The sequence below is a fragment of the Bubalus bubalis genome, chromosome X, assembly GCF_019923935.1.
Source record: "Bubalus bubalis isolate 160015118507 breed Murrah chromosome X, NDDB_SH_1, whole genome shotgun sequence".
Lineage (NCBI taxonomy): Eukaryota > Metazoa > Chordata > Mammalia > Artiodactyla > Bovidae > Bubalus > Bubalus bubalis.
Genome location: NC_059181.1, coordinates 53,556,108 through 53,571,007, shown reverse-complemented (window position 1 = coordinate 53,571,007; position 14,900 = coordinate 53,556,108).

The following is a 14,900-nucleotide window of genomic DNA, read 5'->3' as shown; positions in this document are numbered from 1 at the left end:
AAAATTACAATAGAAATTTGAAACTTGTGAGGAACTTTTAAAGAGAAAGAAAAGAGGGAAATAACACAACAGTAATTTGAGGAGAGTTTGTAGAGGAACTCATGACACAGGTAGGGAAAGATTAAAGGGAAAACAAAAAGGAAAATCACATCCCCTGGCTAGTAACTGAAGGATCATTTAGTGATTCTGTGCTTAAAGGCATGCAACAAAAGAGCTTTACTGTATCTCCCAAGATCAAGAGGATTGTGTGTAGAGGGTCACTATACAGAAGCTGAGACCTTCATGTGAGGGATGTAGCCAGTCAGGGATGGGTCTGCAGAGATGGAGGCAGAGAGGTGTAAATATCACACCACTCCCTTACCCTTTGATCTCCTGCCAGGGTTACCCACCGAAAGAGCTCAAGCAGAAGCCAAAACACAAAGTCCTCTCCTGGAGCACAAAGCAGGATGTAGAAGCATGGGGGAATGGAGCTGGAGCAGCAAATGAAAGACATACAGCACAGGATGTTAGGTTGTTTGGATAAATTTACCTAGTTTTGTCCAGGTAGGGATTGATCTATATGACCCGTTGATTCTGGCTTTTACCACCTCCAAAAGCGATCAATAATCTGCTGTGAAACTTTGACACCATTTAAAACAAGAGTCTCAGAGCAAGGCTTAATTACAAACAGTTAATTAAAGGAGAAGGGAAGTAAGAAGGGGGAAAATATTCTATTTATTATAGTGAAGCAATATAAACTATTCAGATATCAGTTTAACAAGAAAACCAGAATAAGATGAAGAAAACTATAAAATCTGATTGAAAGCCAGAAAACACAATCCCAGGAACTAAAAACATAAACCATGTTCTTTGATGAGAAGATTTAATTAATATCACAAAGAATCAAATCTCCAAAAACTAAATGGAGCATTCAATAGTAACAAGAATACACAGGATTTATTATATGGGAATTTTATAGAATAATAAAGAGTTTATTTGTAAAAGTAAATGGCCAAAAATACACAGGGATATTACAAACAAGAAGAATAGTGAGGGACTTGCCTTAGTGGATATCATTATAATGCTAATGTAATCATATATATATAAATTAATATATAATTTAATATAATGGTGGTACTTGAATTCATTTACCACTATCAGTAAAATTGAATTGTCATCTTTATAGTACATACCATACAGTTGTTTTTGTTTAGTTACTAAGATGTGACCGACTCTTTGCGACCCCGTGGACTGTAGCCCATCAGGCTCCTCTGTCCATGGAATTCTCCAGGCAAGAATACTGGAGTGGGTTGCCATTTCCTCCTCCAGGGGATCCTCCCAACCCACGGGATTGAACCAATGTCTCCTGCATTGCATGCAGATTCTTTACCACTGAACCACCAGGGAAGCCCCATGATACAGTATATCACAGAATCCAGATTAGCTAAAGTTCTATATTAGCTAATATAGAAAATAAGCAAAATAAATGTTGCTAGAAGATCTAGGAAGCAATTTGTACAATATGGGAGCCACAGAAATCTACATGGGAAACTCTGAAGATAAATAAAACTGACACATTTGACTATGTGCAATTTGAAACTTTTGAATGCAAACCTAAATCACTAGCATACGAACAAAAAGCAAGTCAGGAAGCATACTTTCATAAATATGACAAAGATTGAATATCCAAACTATACAGAAAGCACTCTTACAGTTTGACTAGAAAAAGAACAAGAAACTTAACTATTTCTTAAAATGGGAAAAGAATAAGAATCCGGAATTCACAGGGTCAAAAATCGAAATGACCAATAATTCAATAAATATTAGGAGGGGAAGCTAAAATTGTATAGTAGTCAAATAAATGTAAACTAAAGAAGTATTGAGATTACTGCCTTATGTGAGATTGGCAAACATGAAGAGCTATAAATTCAATTATTGGCAAGGAAGTGAGTAAAACTTTATTCACATACATTAGTGGTAGAAAACATGAAGAGCTAACACTTTTAAAACTGAAGAAGGCAAAGTGAAGTCGCTCAGTCGTGTCCAACTCTCTGCAACCCCGTGGACTGTAGCCTACCAGGCTCCTCTCTCCATGGGATTCTCCAGGCAAGAATACTGGAGTGGGTTGCCATTTCCTTCTCCAGGGGATCTTCCCAACCCAGGGATCGAACCCAAGTCTCCCTCCTTGCAGGCAGACGCTTTAACCTCTGAACCACCAGGGAAAAAGGCAAAGTGTGTGAAATTATGCATTAAAACTACACACACACACACCTCAAATCAGTAATCTGACTCCTGGTTACTTATTCCATAGAAATAGAAGCATAAGTATATAAAGTCATCGGTGCAAAGACATTACTTAATACTGGAAAAAAATTAAAACTAATCAAAACGAGAGAGGCTGAATAAAGTATAATATGTCCAAATCACAACTATTATATAACCATTAAGAAATGAGTTAGAGTTATGCAAGTTGACTTGGAGACGCTCACACAAGATTATCATTACATGTAGCATACAAGATCCAGAAAAGTGTGATTAATACGATACCATTTTCTTAGCAATGACAGAAAACCATGTACAAGTTTATATACACATGCCTGTGTATATCCATCTGTAAAGGACTATAGGAATTGAGAAAAACAACATGGTAGATTGTTCACCTGGGTTATTGAAGCAGCTGTTTTTAGAAAGGAAGGAGATGAGAACTTCAAACCAAAAGATAATGCAAAAATAGGCTGCACTAAGAATGCAGGATGTATATATAATGAAATTTCTGTATATATTATAATGAAATTATATATATTGTTATGTGGGTTTCCCTGGTGGCTCAGTGGTAAAGAATCCTGCAGTGCAGGAAACATGCACAGGAGACATGGGTTTGATCCCTGGGTTGGGGAGTTTCCATAATGGCTGCACCAACTTACATCCCTACCAACAGTGCACAGGGGTTCCCTTTTCTCTCCATCCTCACCAGCCTTTGCTATTTCTTCTGTTTTTAATAATATCCGTTATAACAGGTATGAGATAGTGTCTCACTGTGGTTTTGATTTCCATTTCCCTGATGGTTAATGATGTTGAGCATCTTTCCATGTGCCTGGTGGGCATTTGTAAATCTTTTCTGGAAAAATGTGTATTGAGGTGCTTTGCCCATTTTTATTTTTTTTAATGATGTTTATTGTTTTATTTATTTTTTAAATTTAATTGGAGGCTAATTACTTTACAATATTGTGGGGGTTCTTGCCATACATTCACATGAATCAGCCATGGGTGTACATGTGTTCCCCATCCTGACCCTCCCTTCCACCTCCCTTCCCATCCTATCTTTCAGGGTCATCCCAGTGCACCAGCCCTGAGCACCCTGCCTCATGCATCGAACCTGGACTGGCGATCTATTTCACATATGATAATATACATATTTCAATGCTATTCTCTCAAATCATTACTTAGTACTGGAAAAAAATTAAACCTAATCAAAACGAGAGGGCTGAATAAAGTATAATGTATCCAAATCACAACTACTATGTAACCATTAAGAAATGGGTTAGAGCTATGCAAGTTGACTTGGAGATACTCACACAAGGTTATCATTACATGTCGCCTTCTCCCACAGAGTGCAAAAGTCTGTTCTTTACATCTGTGTCTCTTTTGCTGTCTTGCATATAGGGTCATCATTACCATCTTTCTAAATTCTATACATATGCGTTAATATATTATATTGGTGTTTTTCTTTCTGACTTACTTCACTCTGCGTGATAGGTTCCAGTTTCATCCACCTCATTAGAACTGATTCAAATGCATTTTTTAATAGCTGAGTAATATTCCATTGTGTATATGTACCACAGCTTTCTTATCCATTCGTCTGCCGATGGACATCTAGGTTGCTTCCATGTCCTGGCTATTGTAAACAGTGCTGCGATGAACATCGGGGTACACGTGTCTCTTTCAATTCTGGTTTCCTCAGTGTATATGCCCAGCAGTGGGATTGCTGGGTCATATGGCAGTTCTATTTCCAGTTTTTAAAGGAATCTCCACACTGTTCTCCATAGTGGCTGTACTAGTTTGCATTCCCACCAACAGTGTAAGAGGGTTCCTTTTTCTCCGCACCCTCTCCAGCATTTATTGTTTGTAGACTTTTTCATAGCAGCCATTCTGACTGGCATGAGATGGTAACCTCATTGTGGTTTAGATTTGCATTTCTTTGATAATGAGTGATGTTGAGCATCTTTTCATGTGTCTGTTAGCCATCTGTATGTCTTCTTTGGAGAAATGTCTGTTTAGTTCTTTGGCCCATTTTTTGATTAGGTCGCTTATTTTTCTGGAATTGAGCTGTAGGATCTCCTTGTATATTTTTGAGATCAATTATTTGTCAGTTGCTTCGTTTGCTATTATTTTCTCCCATTATGAAGGCTATCTTTTCACCTTGCTTAGCGTTTCCTTCGTTGTGCAAATGCTTTTAAGTTTAATTAGGTCCTATTTGTTTATTTTTGGTTTTATTTCCATTACTCTGGGAGGTGGGTCATAGAGGATCCTGCTGTGATGTATGTCAGAGAGTGTTTTGCCGATGTTTTCCTCTAGGAGTTTTATAGTTTCTGGTCTTACATTTAGATCTTTAATCCATTTTGAGTTTATTTTTGTGTATGGTGTTAGAAAGTGTTGTAGTTTCATTCTTTTATGAGTGGTTGACCAGTTTTCCCAGCACCACTTGTTAAAGAGATTGTCTTTTCTCCATTGTATATTCTTGCCTCCTTTGTCAAAGATAAGGTGTCCATAGGTGCGTGGATTTATCTCTGGGCTTTCTATTTTTTTCCTTTGTTCTATATTTCTGTCTTTGTGCCACTACCATACTATCTTGATGACTGTGGCTTTGTAGTAGAGCCTGAAGTCAGGCAGGTTGATTCCTCCAGTTCCATTCTTCTTTCTCAAGATCGCTTTGGCTATTCAAGGTTTTTTGTATTTCCATACAAATTGTGAAATTATTTGTTCTACTTCTGTGAAAAATACCATTGGTAGCTTGATAGGGATTGCATTGAATCTATAGATTGCTTTGGGTAGTATACTCATTTTCAGTATATTGATTCTTCCGATCATGAACATGGTGTATTTCTCCATCTATTTGTGTCCACTTTGATTTCTTTCTTCAGTGTTTTATAGTTTTCTATATATAGGTCTTTCAGAGAAGGCAATGGCAACCCACTCCAGTACTCTCGCCTGGAAAATCCCATGGACAGAGAGGCCTGGTGGGCTGCAGTCCTTGGGGTCGCTAGGAGTCAGACAAAACTGAGCGACTTCACTTTCACTTTTCACTTTCATGCATTGGAGAAGGAAATGGCAACCCACTCCAGTGTTCTTGCCTGGAGGATCCCAGGGACAGGGGAGCCTGGTGGGCTGCCGTCTATGGGGTCGCACAGAGTCACACACGACTGAAGCGACTTAGCAGCAGCAGTAGCAGCATATATAGGTCTTTTGGTTCTTTAGGTAGGTATATTCCTAAGTATTTTACTCTTTTCACTGCAATGGTGAATGGAATTGTTTCCTTAATTTCTCTTTCTGTTTTCTCATTGTTTGTGTATAGGAATGCAAGGGATTTCTGTGTGTTAATTGTATATCCTGCAACTTTACTATATTCATTGATTAGCTCTAGTAATTTTCTGGTGGAGTCTTTAGGGTTTTCTATGTAGAAGATCATGTCATCTGCAAACAGTGAGAGTTTTACTTCTTCTTTTCCAATATGGACTCCTTTTATCTCTTTTTCTGCTCCGATTGCTGTGGCCAAAACTTCCAAAACTATGTTGAATAGTAGTGGTGAGTGTGGGCACCCTTGTCTTGTTCCTGACTTTAGGGGAAATGCTTTCAATCTTTCACCATTGAGGATAATGTTTGCTGTGGGTTTATCATATATGGCTTTTATTATGTTGAGGTATATTCCATCTATGCCTGCTTTCTGGAGGTTTTTTTTTTTTTTTATCATGAATGGATGTTGAATTTTGTCCAGGCTTTCTCTGCATCTATTGAGATAATCATATGGCTTTTATCTTTCAATTTGTTAATGTGGTGTATCACATTGATTGATTTGCAAATATTGAAGAATCCTTGCATCCCTGGGATAAAGCCCACTTGGTCATGATGTATGATCTTTTTAATATGTTGTTGGATTCTCTTTGCTAGAATTTTGTTAAGGATTTTTGCATCTATGTTCATCAGTGATACTGGCCTGCAGTTTTCTTTTTTTTGTGGCATCTTTGTCTGGTTTTGGTATTCTGGTGATGGTGGCCTCAAAGAATGAGTTTGGAAGTTTACCTTCCTCTGCAATTTTCTGGAAGAGTTTGAGTAGGATAGGTGTTAGCTCTTCTCTAAATTTTTGGTAGAATTCAGCTGTGAAGCCATCTGGACCTGGGCTTTTGTTTGCTGGGAGATTTCTGATTACAGTTTCGATTTCTGTGCTTGTGATGGGTCTGATAAGATTTTCTATTTCTTCCTGGTTCAGTTTTGGAAAGTTATACTTTTCTAAGAATTTGTCCATTTCTTCCAAGTTGTCCATTTTATTGGCATATAGTTGCTGATAGTAGTCTCTTATGATCCTTTGTATTTCTGTGTTGTCTGTTGTGATTTCTCCATTTTCATTTCTAATTTTGTTGATTTGATTCTTCTCCCTTTGTTTCCTGATGAGTCTGGCTAATGGTTTGTCTATTTTATTTATCTTCTCAAAGAACCAGCTTTTAGCTTTGTCGATTTTGGCTATGGTCTCCTTTGTTTCTTTTGTATTTATTTCTGCCCTAATTGTTATAATTTCTTTCCTTCTACTAACCCTGGGGTGCTTCATTTCTTCTTTTTCTAGTTGCTTTAGATGTAGAGTTAGGTTATTTACTTGATTTTTCTCCTGTTTCTTGAGGTAGGCTTATATTGCTATGAATCTTCCCCTTAGCACTGCTTTTACTGAATCCCATAGGTTTTGGGTTGTGTTTTCATTTTCATTCATTTCTATGCATACTTTAATTTCTTTTTTGATTTCTTATTTGATTTGTTGGTCATTCAGAAGTGTGTTCTTTAGCCTCCATATGTTTGTATTTTTAATAGTTTGTTTTCTGTAGTTGACATCGAATCTTACCGCATTGTGATCAGAAAAGATGCTTGAGATTACTTTAATTTTTTTTGAATTTACCAAGGCTAGATTTATGGCCCAGGATGTGATCTATCCTGGAGAAGATTCCATGTGCACTTGAGAAAAAGGAGAAATTCATTGTTTTGGGGTGAAATGTCCTATAGATATATGGGACATGTCCCATAGATATGTCCTATAGATATAATGTCCTATAGATAAATGTCCTATAGATATAAAACAACTAGATCTAACTGGTCCATTGCATCATTTAAAGTTTGTGTTTCCTTGCTATTTTTCTGTTTAGTTGATCTATCCATAGGTGGGAGTGGGGAATTAAAGTCTCCCACTATTATTGTGTTACTGTTAATTTCCTCTTTCACACTTGTTTAGCATTTGCCTTACATATTGAGGTGCTCATATGTTGGGTGAATCAGTTCAGTTCAGTCGCTCAGTCGTGTCCGACTCTTTGCGACCCCATGAACCGCAGCACGCCAGGCCTCCGTGTCCATCACCAACTCCCAGAGTCCACCCAAACCCATATCCATCAAGTCTGTGATGCCATCCAACCATCTCATCCTCTGTCGTCCCCTTCTCCTCCTACCCTCAATCTTTCCCAGCATCAGGGTCTTTTCAAATGAATCAGCTCTTCGCATCAGGTGGCCAAAGTATGAGTTTCAGCTTCAACATCAGTCCTTCCAATGAACACCCAGGACTGATCTCCTTTAGGATGGACTGGTTGGATCTCCTTGCAGTCCAAGGGACTCCATATATTTATAATTGTTATATCTTCTTCTTGGATTGATCCTTTGATCATTATGTAGTGTCCTTCTTTGTTTCTTTTCACAGCCTTTATTTCAAAGTCTATTTTATCTGATATGAGTATTGCTATTCCTGCTTTCTTTTGATCTCCATGTGCATGAAATATCTTTTTCCAGCCCTTCACTGTCAGTCTATATGTGTCCCTAAGTTTGAGGTGGGTCTCTTGTAGACAGCATATATAGGGGTCTTGTTTTTGTATCCAATCAGCCAGACTTTGTCTTTTGGTTGGGGCATTCAGTCCATTTACATTTAAGGTAATTATTGACAAGCATGATCCCATTGCCATTTACTTTGTTGTTTTGGGTTCGAGTTTGTAAACCTTTACTGTGTTTCCTGTCTAGAGAAGATCCTTTAGCATTTGTTGAAGAGCTGGTTTCATGGTGCTGAATTCTCTAAGCTTTTTCTTGTATGTAAAACTTTTGATTTCTCCTTCATATTTGAATGAGATCCTTGCTGGGTAAGTAATCTGGGTTGTAGGGTTTTCTCTTTCATCATGTCCTGCCATTCCCTTCTGGCTTGAAGAGTTTCTATTGAAAGTCAGCTGTTATCCTTATGGGGATCCCCTTGTGGGTTATTTGTTGTTTTTCCCTTGCTCCTTTTAATATTTGTTCTTTGTGCTTGATCTTCTTTAATTTGATTAATATGTGTCTTGGGGTGTTTCACCTTGGGTTTATCCTGTTTGGGACTCTCTGGGTTTCTTGCACTTGGGTGGCTATTTCCTTCCTCATTTTAGGGAAATTTTCAACTATTTCAATACTTGAGGAGACTCAAGTATTTTCTCATGGCCTTTCTTTTTGTCTTCTTCTTCTGAGACTCCTGTGATTCAAATGTTGGGGCGCTTAACATTGTCCCAGAGGTCTCTGAGGTTGTCCTCATCTCCTTTAATTCTTTTTTTCTTTTTTCCTCTCTGTTTCATTTATTTCCACCATTCTATCTTCTACCTCATTTATCCTATCTTCTGCCTCAGTTATTCTACTGTTGGTTCCCTCCAGAGTGCTTTTGATCTCAGTTATTGCATTATTCATTATTGATTGACTGTTTTTTATTTCTTCTACATCCTTGGTAAACTTTTCTGGCATCTTCTCAATCTTTGTCTCCAGACTATTTATATGTAACTCCATTTTGTTTTCAAGATTTTGGATCATTTTTACTATCATTATTCTGAATTCTTTTTCAGGTAGACTTCCTATCTCCTCCTTTTGTTTGGTTTGGTGGGCTTTTATCATGTTCCTTTACCTTCTGAATATTTCTCTGCCTTTTCATCTTGTTTGGGTTGCTGTGTTTGGGGTGGCCTTTCTGTATGCTGGAAGTTTGTGGTTCCTTTTTATTGTACAGGTTCCTCCCTGTGGGTGGGGTTGGACGAGTGGCTTGCCAAGGTTTCATGGTAAGGGAAGCCCGCGTCAGTGCTCTGGTAGGTGGAGCTGGATCTCTTCTCTCTCCTTTTGAAGACAATGGGCTGCCTTTCTGGGTGCCTGGTGTCATCTGCCAGCATTCAGAATTTGTTTTGTAGTATTCGCTCAGTGTTCAAATGATCTTTCAATGAATTTCTGGGGGAGAAAGTGGTCTCCCCATCCTATTCCTCTGCCATCTTAGGACCAGCCCCACTTTGCCCATTTTTAAGTGATTGTTTCTTTGCTCGCTATTGAGTCTTATGAGTTCTTTATATTTTTTGAATATTGATGTGTTATCAAATGTATGATTTGCAAATATTTTCTCCCACTCATCAGGTTGCCTTTTCATTTTGTTGATGTGTTCCTTTGCAGTGAAGAGCTATGAAGTGTAATGTAGTCTCACTTGTTTATTTTTACTTTTACTGCTTTTGCTTATGGAGTCAGGGGCTTCCCAGGTGGCAGTAGTGGTAAAGAACCCACCTGACAATGTGGGAGACAAAAGAGATGCAGGTTCGACCCCTGGGTCAGGAAGATTCCTGGGAGAAGGGCACGGGCAATTCATTCCAATATTCTTGCCTGGAGAATCCCATAGACAGAGGAGCCTGGTTGGCTACAGTCCAAAGGTCGCAAAGAGTCAGACATTACTGAAGTGACTTAGAACACATGTACATGGAGTCAGAAAAAGAATCATTGCCAAGACTGATGTCAAGGAACTTACCATGGTGTTTTCCTCTAGGAATTTTATGTTTCCAAGTCAGACATTCAAGGTTTTGAGCATATTTTGAATTAACTTTTGGGTATGGTAAATGATAGTGTCCTACTGTCATTCTTTTGCATTTATCTGTTCAGTTTTCTGATGCCATTTCTTGAAGAGACTAATTCCTACCCCACTGCATATTCTTCCTTCCTTTCTCATATATTAATTGACCATATATTCGTGGGCTTACTTCTGGGCTCACTATTCTGTTCCATTGATCAATGTGTCTGTTTTTAGGCCAGTACCACTCTATTTTGACTACTATTGTTTTGTAATACAGTTTGAAGCCAGGGCATGTGATATCTCCCAGCTTTGTTCTCCTTTCTCAAGGTTAAGGAATATGCACCCCGTGTTCACTGCAGCATTATTTACAATAGCCACACTGGAAACAACTTGAGTGTCTACTAGTGAATGAATGAAAAAGAAGATGGGAGGTATATATCGGAATACACTTGGCCATAAAAAGAATGGAAGCTTCCATTTACAACAACTTGGATGGACCTTGAGGGCATTTGCTAACTGCAAAAAAGTCAGACTGAGAAAGACAAATACTATATGATTTCACTGATCTGTGGAATCTAAGAAAACAAAACAAGCAAGCAAACAAATCAAAACAAAGCAGAACAGAACCAAGCCCATAGATACAGGCAACAGATTGGTGGTTGCCAGAGGGGAGGGGTCGTGGTGGGAAATTTTCCACTGATAAAATAAGTAAGTCACAGAGATGTAAGGTGCACCATGGTCACTTTAGTTAATAATACTGCATCACTTATTTGAAAGTTGCTAAGAGAATAAATCTTAAAACTTATCCAAGAAAAGACATTTTTGCAACTATGTGTGGTGACAGAAGGTCACAAGATTTATTGTGGTGAATGAGAGTTCCTGATGCTTCATATCCTTACCAGAATTCTGTGTTTTGTTTAAATTTTTAAAATTTTAGCCACTGTAATAGATGTGTAGGGCTATAATAGGTAGGGATGTGGAACATCAGGACCTCTCCTTGATTGCTAGAGAAAGTGCAAAATGGGACAGCCACTTTGAAAGAAGTTTTGACAGTTCCCACCAAGTTAAATACAGTTTTACCTTATGATTTAGAAATTACCCTCTTAGGTAGAAACCAAACTGGCTTGAAAATCTACATACACATGTTCAGCTTTATTTCTAATTGCCCAAACTGGTAAGCAATCAAGATGCTTTTTATTATATTTTTTTGCAACCTGAATGAGTTTATTTAGCCAATCTTCTGTACTGAATATTTAACTCATTTCCATTTTTTATTTTAATTTTTAATATAAATTTGTTTATTTTAATTGAAGGCTAATTACTTTACAATATTGTATTGGTTTTACCATACATTGACAAGAATCCACCACGGGTGTACATGTGTTCCCCATCCTGAACCCCCCTCCCACCTCCCTCCTCATTCCATCCTTCTGGGTCATCTCAGTGCACCAGCCCCAAGCACCCTGTGTCATGCATCGAAACTGGATTGGTGATCCATTTCACATATGATAATATACATGTTTCAATGCCATTCTCCCAAATCATCCCACCCTTGCCCTCTCCCACAGAGTCCAAAAGACTGTTCTATACATCTATGTCTCTTTTGCTGTCTCACATACAGGGTTACTGTTACCATCTTTCTAAATTCCATATATATGCGTTAGTATACTGTATTGGTGTTTTTCTTTCTGGCTTACTTCACTCTGTATAATAGGCTCCAGTTTCATCCACCTCATTAGAACTGATTCAAATGTATTCTTTTTAATGGCTGAGTAATACTCCATTGTGTATATGTACCACAGCTTTCTTATCCATTCGTCTGCTGATGGACATCAAGGTTGCTTCCATGTCCTGGCTATTATAAACAGTGCTGCGATGAACATCGGGGTACACGTGTCTCTTTCAATTCTGGTTTCCTCGGTGTGTATGCCCAGCAATTGCTGGGTCATAAGGCAGTTCTATTTCCAGCTTTTAAGGAATCTCCACACTGTTCTCCATAGTGGCTGTACTAGTTTGCATTCCCACCAACAGTGTAAGAGGGTTCCCTTTTCTCCACACCCTTTCCAGCATTTATTGCTTGTAGACTTTTGGATCACAGCCATTCTGACTGGCATGAAATGGTACCTCATTGTGGTTTAGATTTGCATTTCTCTGATAATGAGTGATGTTGATTGAGCATCTTTTCATGTGTTTGTTAGCCATCTGTATGTCTTCTTTGGAGAAATGCCTATTTAGTTCTTTGGCCCATTTTTTGATTGGGTCGTTTATTTTTCTGAAATTGAGCTGCAGGAGTTGCTAGTATATTTTTGAGATTAGTTGTTTGTCAGTTGCTTCATTTGATATTGTTTTCTCCCATTCTGAAGGCTGTCTTTTCACCTTGCTTATAGTTTCCTTTGTTGTGGAGAAGCTTTTAATTTTAATTAGGTCCCATTTGTTTATTTTTGCTTTTATTCCCAATATTCTGGGAGGTGGTCATAGAGGATCCTGCTGTGATTTATGTCGGAGAGTGTTTTGCCTATGTTCTCCTCTAAGAGTTTTATAGTTTCTGGTCTTACATTTAGATCTGTAATCCATTTTGAGTTTATTTTTGTGTATGGTGTTAGAAAGTGTTCTAGTTTCATTCTTTTACAAGTGGTTGACCAGTTTTCCCAGCACCACTTATTAAAGAGATTGTCTTTAATTCATTGTATATTCTTGCCTTCTTTGTCAAAGATAAGGTGTCCATAGGTGCGTGGATTTATCTCTGGGCTTTCTATTTTTTTCCTTTGATCTATATTTCTGTCTTTGTGCCAGTACCATGCTGTCTTGATGACTGTGGCTTTGTAGTAGAGCCTGAAGTCAGGCAGGTTGATTCCTCCAGTTCCATTCTTCTTTCTCAAGATTGGCTATTCGAGGTTTTTTGTATTTTCATACAAATTGTGAAATTATTTGTTCTAGCTCTGTGAAAAATACCGTTGGTAGCTTGATAGGGATTGCATTGAATCTATAGATTGCTTTGGGTAGTATACTCATTTTCAGTATATTGATTCTTCCAATCCATGAACATGGTATATTTCTCCATCTGTTAGTGCCCTCTTTGATTTCTTTCACCAGTGTTTTATAGTTTTCTATATATAGGTCTTTAGTTTCTTCAGGTAGACATATACCTAAGTATTTTATTCTTTTCGTTGCAATGGTGAATGGAATTGTTTCCTTAATTTCTCTATTTTCTCATTATTAGTGTATAGGAATTCAAGGGATTTCTGTGTGTTGATTTTATATCCTGCACCTTTACTATATTCATTGATTAGCTCTAGTAATTTTCTGGTGGAGTTTTTAGGGTTTTCTATGTAGAGAATCATGTCATCTGCAGTGAGAGTTTTACTTCTTTTCCAATTTGGATTACTTTTATTTCTTTTTCTGCTCTGATTGCTGTGGCCAAAACTTCCAAAACTATGTTGAAACAAAGGGATAAAAATCAAATCAATAAAATTAGAAATGAAAATGGAGAAATCACAACAGACAACACAGAAATACAAAGGATCATAAGAGACTACTATCAGCAACTATATGCCAATAAAATGGACAACATGGAAGAAATGGACAAATTCTTAGAAAAGTACACCTTTCCAAAACTGAACCAGGAAGACATAGAAAATCTTAACAGACCCATCACAACCACAGAAATTGAAACTGTAACCAGAAATCTTCCAGTAAACAAAAGCCGAGGTCCAGATGGCTTCACAGCTGAATTCTACCAAAAATTTAGAGAAGAGCTAACACCTATCCTACTCAAACTCTTCCAGAAATTTTCAGAGGATGGTAAACTTGCAAACTCATTCTATGAGGCCACCATCACCCTAATACCAAAACCTGACAAAGATGCCACAAAAAAAGAAAACTACAGGCCAATATCACTGATGAACATAGATGCAAAAATCCTTAACAAGTTCTAGCAATCAGAATCCAACAACACATTAAAAAGATCATACACCATGACCAAGTGGGCTTTATCCCAGGGATGCAAGGATTCTTCAATATTCACAAATCAATCAATGTAATATACCACATTAACAAATTGAAAAATAAAAGCCATATGATTATCTCAATAGATGCAGAGAAAGCCTTTGACAAAATTCAACATCCATTTATGATAAAAACTCTCCAGAAAGCAGGAATAGAAGGAACATACCTCAAAATAATAAAAGCTATATATGACAAACCCACAGCAAACATTATCCTCAATGGTGAAAAATTGAAAGCATTTCCCCTAAAGTCAGGAACAAGACAAGGGTGCCCACGTTCACCACTATGATTCAACATAGTTTTGGAAGTTTTGGCCACAGCAATCAGAGCAGAAAAAGAAACAGAACTCTTGAAAATAATCGTTCCTCTAAATTAAGAGTAACAAGCAAAACTATAGGCCAGCTATTTCACCAGAGAGAACCAGAGATAGACTCAAAGAAAAGGCCTCCTGGGGTTTGATTAAACCTCAAAGATGCATCTAAAAAGCATTCCCACCTGAATTCAATTAGATCAGATTGTTGCACAATTAATGAACCAGGGTATTATTGAAAACAATTGAAAAATGAATTGAAAATTAATAAAGCCTAACTGGTGAGTGAAATAACAAGGTAGACAGCTTAGCAGAGACATCAGGGGAGACAAAGAGAACCGTGTTAAAACTCTTGTCATCCCAGAGTGGTAATGTGTATACACAAGTCTCTACTGACTGAGCAGTAACAACTAAGGCTTCATACTTCGAGGGCAATGTACTTGACTAAAATAATTGAGGGAAATATATTTGACTAAAATAGTGAAGTCACCAAAAAAAATAATAAAATAACAACAAAAACAGTTCCAAGGGTTTGGA